Source organism: Colias philodice, chromosome 15 (genome assembly GCF_061535455.1).
Source record: "Colias philodice isolate Cphi_HAF_F1 chromosome 15, ilColPhil1 Martin Lab GWU primary, whole genome shotgun sequence".
NCBI classification, from domain to species: domain Eukaryota; kingdom Metazoa; phylum Arthropoda; class Insecta; order Lepidoptera; family Pieridae; genus Colias; species Colias philodice.
Window position 1 is genome coordinate 4,119,529 of NC_143100.1, and position 7,592 is coordinate 4,127,120.

At 31.9% G+C, this 7,592-nt stretch overlaps 1 long non-coding RNA gene across 1 annotated transcript; it reads left to right on the forward strand.

The window, feature by feature from the left end:
* Positions 1–2,168: 2,168 nt before the first annotated feature.
* LOC149482126 (uncharacterized) lies at positions 2,169–3,668 on the forward strand. The gene is made up of 3 exons (XR_016316712.1): positions 2,169–2,488; positions 2,615–2,676; positions 2,751–3,668. It is a non-coding gene; the product is annotated as an uncharacterized LOC149482126 (long non-coding RNA).
* The last annotated feature ends 3,924 nt before the right edge of the window (positions 3,669–7,592 follow it).

Consider the following 7,592-nt stretch of genomic DNA (forward strand, 5'->3'; position numbering starts at 1 on the left):
TGGAAGGAAAAAAATTGGTATGTTTTACGGACAGGGAAAAAACCAGTCATATTTGTGATTCATGTGTAAAAAAATTTAAAATAAAAGTTTATTAATACACATTGGTATTTGTAAGGAAGTCAGTTAAACTCCTAAAATTTAATTTAAATAAGCATTTAATATTATCGAAAACAGCGAAGTAAGTTTAATTAAAATATCGGACGTGGATTGGTGAAAATGTCAAGACCCGTCTATTACGTAGACGGCAAACGTTCATTACCAAGGGAAGGCAACTCGAAATAATAATATACGGTTCACAATTACAATTTAAATGTGTTTGTATTTTTTGTATGCTATCTCGGAGCTCCATATAATATTATATTTTTAAATGAAGTGCTTCTGATGCTTTTCTTTGACCCATTTTCAGCTTATTTCGAGTAGAATGTACAAGTACAAAACGTTTCAAGTACAAAATGTTTTTTTTTTTCAAAAGGAGGATGTTGTTCGTTATTTTAAAAAGGTTTAAACTTTAAACATATCAGGCACATTATGATTTTAATAAACATTTAGATATAGATTTAAATATGTACAAAATTAACTTATTGGATTAAGGTTTAGACAAATCTCGTAAATCATCTTATTTTATACATAAAACAGTAAAGTGTTTAAGTATATATTGATCTAGTAAGAACGCCTAAAATAACATCTTAATTTTCTTCCGTAATTACGTAGCTTAATGCAATCGTGTAAAACGTGACACAGAAATTTATAACAGTATGTAATACCATTAGCTAACGAACGGCCTACATTTGTTGTTTATGATATTTTTAAATTGTCTTACATCGTTATGATAATTGAATTACTTCCTTCACAGTAACAAATCATACTAATTGCTCACACTTGCACAATTCTTTGCTATCGTTTTAATTTTTTGTAATTCCATGGTGATTGGTGCGGCTCGCCCTCGATCGATTCGGGTCATTTCAGGTCGACAAAACGGGATACGCCGTATCCTAGATCATATTACCATAAAATAAAATTTTATTATAGCTGCTAGAGTTCACGAAAATAATTGATTTGCTCGTGACAAAGATTTTTTTTTTATGTCTATATTGTGCTGCGTTCTAGACAATGTTTTAACCTGTAGTAACATTGCACAGTTTCCTAACAATATATGGAGTATGATCTTAATTCTCAAGATAGCAACCTAATGAAGAATTATTATGGCATGCAAGAATGATAATAATCTTTTAGAGTTAATTATTAGCACATTATTAGGCACACGCAGTATTAATTAAAATTATTTTCGATAGTAGCAATGATTCAATTGACATGACGGTTCATTACGATGGCCGTTGTCATCGGCGCAGAGCGTGAAAACTTCGAATATCCGCTGCTGCCACTCGCTTCCGTTCGAGTGTACTTGAGTTCCACCGCCTAAATGATTTTTCCTCTATCGTGTTAACGAATTTCAAACGTTTATTCAGGAATTTTTATCTAAACTGTATGTGAAAATGAATAGTTAATAGGTAAACACTCTCCAATTGCAAATTATGCATCAACTATTTTTGATTTTGATTCATTACTTACATCGATGCTTCAAATATGCTAATCATACAGTATTGGATGCAATCGTGCGATATTGGAAAATATGGCAAACTCTGCTTTTTCATTGTTGCTTTAAAATTATGTAACAGAAATTATGAGAATGTACAAATTTCAAACGGAATTGGCAAACGAGCCAATATCGCGTAGCCACGTGGTTTCGAGGAAATCGTATATGAATTGTTACGTTACACGCGAATAATTTGTTTCAGTCATCGTACCAATCAGCTCTCGATGCTTCCGACTTGAATCTGAAACTCGGTAATTGGATTGTGATATCTACGTGATTTAAAAGCTCATTATTTTTCCCGGGACTCGAGGTACTCTTAAGGTGATGAATTAATTTTTCTAACATTTACGGCCCTTTTCAAACCTTCGTAATTTTTATATTATTAAAGTTGTCGTGATGAAAATTCTTGACAAGAAAGTTCAATAGTAACACAATACGTCTACCGTTTTAGAAACATGATTCCATGATATTTTCTCGATAGAAAAAAAATACAAAGTTATCATTGTTATTTTTTTTTAATCTCTGGCATCTTCAAAATAACAAACGTAAAGTTACGACTTTTTGGATATTAACTATAAAATATACAACCTATACGTCTACCGTGTTAGAATTTTGAAATATGCGATGGTTTTGAAATAAACAAGAAATACTTGAAATTAGCGCGCGACCAGCCAATATAGCGAGAGCCGCCCTGTACCTTCCTACCCCGATCGCTGCACGAGTCATTCCCGCTACGGCCGTCACACGGGGAACTTGTGTCGCTCGCGCAATCGTAAAAAAGGGTGACAACACGATAAGACAAAATGAGACAAATGGGGACAATAAAGAAAATAAGAAGAAGAAACATAAAGGTTGGAGGAAAAAGAATGCTTACAATTGGAACAAATTAATGAAGTAAGTTGGTTTTATTTTAAATTTGATGATAATTGTATTATAGACGATGTTTGATATGTACCCCTGTTTTAAGTACATAACGAATGTGTAAGATTTTTTCATTTATAGCATAAATAATCTGTTCAGAAATCCGGAATCCAGAAGGAAAATAAACCCGCTGATTGTTCACAATGTGAATCCACTCCTTCGTAAGTACCTTTATTCAGTCAAAAATGTATGTTATCAAAGCTCTACTGGTTTTATCGCATGATTCCATTTTTAGCAAAAAGCAACAAAGTGCAAAGAAATAAAAAATCATGGTGAACTTAGCGGAAGTATGGCGGACATAATATGGAACAGGAGCTCATTGGAGTAGTATTATATTTAAAAAAAATACGAAATAATTTCAAGAATTACATTTCTTAGAAGGTGGTAGATAAGTATGTTGTATAAAGAATTTGATGTTGATATTTATTTCATTTATACTTACTACACCTGTGCGGGAAATTGCTTAGTAATAAAACAGGTTTATATTCATATTTACATAGTAATGTGAGTTTTCATTTCGAAAAATATTGTGTAAGTATATTAAATTGAGTTCCTGGGTGATCTGAAAACACAATTGGGCCCGGAAGATGGCGTTGCAGTCACTCCTTCTAATGACATGAACCGATTTGGATGAATATTTGTGTGCACATTTCATTTTTGTGGGATGATTGGTTGATTCGCTTTCACATTAGCTAATATTATGTATTTTTGTTGTTAGAAAGTAAACTTAATTTAATGTTTATAATACATTATTATTGGTATAAATAAGCCAGTGTTCGTCTCACATTGCTGTACCTGCCTACCTACCCTACCCTGGGCCTAACTTTGTTCTGGCTATTTTATTTTGATTATTTGTAATGAATAATTACAATTATAATAGAATGCAAAAAATAAATACATGCGTCAATATATTTTGTGTTTTTTTTAAACAATTTTTTTATTTAAAAAAATATCATTCCGACCGCGGCTTTGCCCGCGTGGAATTAGATTATATCGTGAATCCTGTCTTATCTCACAGAAGTGTTCAGTTCGGATAAAAAGTATCCTATGTGTAAATCCAGGCAATTAGCTATATTTTATCAAAATTGGTAATGTAGTCTTGACGTGATTAAGTAACAACTAACAAAAAAATATACAAATTAACATCCAAAGTTTCGCATCAGTTTTACTGTATTAGTGATATCTTCCACTCTTGACTTTGACTGAGAAGAATTAGGGTTTATAACTTCTTTCAGAAATATTACCTTTCATTTCTGGGCATGACGTAATATCTACGTCAGCATCAAATTCTATCTAAATCCATTCAGTAGTCCGCGTTATTGAGTACCATTTCATTTTTTCAGAGTAACAATATTTTTTGTTATTTTAAAGATTATTTATAACCTGTATTATTTTGTAATAAAGTAAACATTACGAAATAATAATAATTATTAATAATGTCTAAGTAGTTGTTAAAAAGAAGATTATTTGTTTATAAGCAAGAAAATAAAACCAATAAATCAACAATTAAATATATGTATAAGAATATTATAACTGTATGACGACTCCATACATGTTTGTCCCGAGTCGGCCAGCGGCAGCGCGGCGAGTTTGCAAGAATGACTTCGCGCACACCCGCGTTCGCGATAACGAGCTATTAGACTCCGCCCGCCAAGCAGTAGATTTTTTTTTGTGTATCGTCTTAATCCTTTTCGTTATGAAAATTATGTAAAAGGTATTTCATCTACAAATATTGTGACCATATTGTGATCATTAATTTGGTTCAAAATTTTATGAAGTGTGTCAAGAATAACAAGATCTGCATAATTTATTGAATACTGTGTAATATTTACGTCTATTATAGTATATATCTATCTATCTTCTTATTTGTAAAATTATGGTATCTCGTCAGCTTTGCCTCGAAGCCGGCTTCATCGATTTTTATAAACTTTTATAGGTATATTCGGTTGGTCTGAGAATAGATCTTAAACCATTTTTACATCCCGGTCAAGGTAAATTTTTTAACCAAGTATGTGTGATGTAATTTTCATTTTTTATATTTCCTACTAGAAATACTAAGGATCTCTTAATGAGTAGAGAAGCTGTAAACATTGTTAGTGATAAACATTGTTGATTTTCGATGATTACAATAAATACTACAAGTGCAGCTTTCGAAAATTGACCGTAAAATGTTTTAAATTTGGCCTTTGAAAACAACAGCGCTAAAAGTAAAGCAGAAAACGTAAAACAAATAGAAAGCGATCAATTTAAATGATTGTCAGTTGAAACTCGCAAAAGTACGAGGGTCATGTGGCATTCGAGCTACAGAGCTTCCATGTTTACCGGCTGCCTCAGCAAATTTGCTTGTGCAAAGTGTAATTTAAAATTCAGAGAGTTCAGTCGCGTCAGCGTCGAGCCTCTCATTATTACCTTTATCTTCGTCACAGAATACACAATGGATAATGAAATTGAAAATATCGACTACGTATACGTTGCTTACAAATTACTGATGTGATTTTTTAGTAGGATAAAATTAACAGCAAAGAGCTCTCTAGTAAAAATTATTCATATATTGCTCAGATTGCAATAGCCCGAAGACTTCAACATTTAAAACCCTCGATTACCATTTGTATTAAATTTATTTTTTTGCATTTACATTAATTATTATAGATTGATATTTATTCAGGTAGGTGCGATGAGTAAAATGTGAATCAATTTCGGGTGTATTTGATTTATAATTATCATACGCATGCTCAGTATTTGTTTACACAAGAGAACAGCCGAACGCTTTATGTATATTTTGAAACTGATTAATTGCACGCATTTTGCAAATCACAACGAATGTTTATGAATGAATATCTTTGGATACAGCATTACAACTCACAATATTTTGATAAAGATTAATGATATATTTATACATTACACGTAAAATTTCCTCAATTCTATCTTGGTATGCGAGAATCCATCAAGAAATACCGTAGATACACTAGTCCTGTAAATTAGGGCATTCTGAAACGATTTCTTCATCCAGTTGTTTATTTTGACGAACGGAAATAGTAGTGATTCACATGGGTATTAAAAACCTGTATATTTGGTGTTTCGATTTCAGCACGCAATCATTATTGGGAGCAGAAGTATTATACAATGCAATATATTGTATTTATAGCTACCGGCTGCCTAAAACTCCATTTGCCACCCACTGGTCTGTAAGTTTGTCGACCGGAATATTTACGTTGTTATTATTATAACACAACAATATGATTGTACAATTATTTAATCCGATTAAAATATTGAAATTGTTAGGTTGTTGTGGTAGTTCATATGAATTGTTATTTATATAACATACTTACATTCACGTTTACGCTTTTAGTGTTTAATTTATTTATACCACAAAGCTATTCAATTGGGTCTTCTAATAAAACAATCTATTTAATTATAATTTTCGGTTGTTGTACCCAATTCTACTATCTTGTGTACGTGTCGACTGTCGTTCACACGTGACGAATTTTAGCACGAGTTGGCAACAACGTTGCGTGAAGCTCAAAAGCTTTCAAACTTTCGCACAGAGCAAGTGATTATACTAGTATTCTAGATTATCGCAGAACGATATTATTCGCGTGTGTTCCTTCGCCCGATTAGTTCGAGACCCAAGTGGGTCGTAGGAATCGATTGCTCTCGTAAAGTGTACAAAGAAGAATAAAAATTGCGTCTACGAGCCAGCCAGTCTCCGTAAGCAGGCAGTCAGTCGCTGTCAAGTTCAGGTTAAACTTTCTGTGCCTTGTATTTCTTTTAGAAAATACTCACGACAAGTTTCTCGTCGGAGTGCTTAGCTACACGAACCATAGTAAACGGTTTGCGTCCTCGTGTTTTATTGCTTTTAATTTTCCAGACATGTTATTGTTTGTTGTTTTTAAGTAAACTATGTCACTGTTATTGAAATGGGTAAATTACTATCTTTATTGGTCTATTGATATATTTTCAGTGCCATGTATGAAGAAACTACTATTCTAATGTTTTTAAGCTAACGTTACGCTGTGTCTTAAAATCTAATTTTACTAATTAATTGAAATACCGAACTATTTAACAGTGTTTACAACGTAAACTGTATAGGAACAAATAATATTATACATAATTACAATACAATACAATACAAAATTCTTTATTTAACACACACATACAGAAGAAAAGAAAAGAAAAGAGAAAAAAAAAAACATATAAGACAGATACAACATGTTAAATAGGCGGCCTTATCGCTTTCAAGCGATCTCTGCCAGGCAACCTTTGGATAGGATTACTTCAAATTACGATGCAAAATCTTCAAATATAATAAAAGGTCGAGTTAAATACATTGATACAAATAAATAAAATAATTAAATAAGTAAGACTGTTTGTGCCCTATCAGAATTTAAAAGAATATGGCATTTTAAAAGATGTGAAAGTAAAATTGATTACCGCTTAGATCAATAGCTTAGACATCATGAATAATTCAACCTGTAAATAATGAAGTGCGAGACAATGTCTTGTGAAAAGGGGATATTAGTCAGCTAAAATTATATGTTTATCGGTATTCATTGGTGCAAATAAATGATTTATTTATTTATTTATTTATTTATTACGATTTTATGTGCTATGCGTAATTTAATTTTCTATTAATTATTCTTATTCATGTTTTCGTCTAAGGTTTTTTTTAACATCTAAATATGAATTAAAACTTTACTTTCTACAAATAAGATAATATAATTTTATATCAGTGACATTTTAATGTACACAGTGCAAGCTATAAAAGAAAAATACATGCCTAAAATAGCTGTATTTTACGAAAGACTTAAGTCTAAAAAAAGTATTTTATAAGCGTTAACGAAGAAGACAGCTGTCTTCTATTTCCGACACGAGGGGAGGTTTATTTGAAACATTCAACAATACGCACGACTCCCAGAATCATCTTCCTATAACTGTTATTGTAATGGTGTGCTATATACATATAGTGCTATTATCTATGTGGGCTTTAGGGGGAAAGTAAAAGAAATTGCGTGCCTTTTTGAAGCGTACGTGACTGATTACAACGTAGTTTCTATGAGGGAGAAAGGGAAGATTTTGT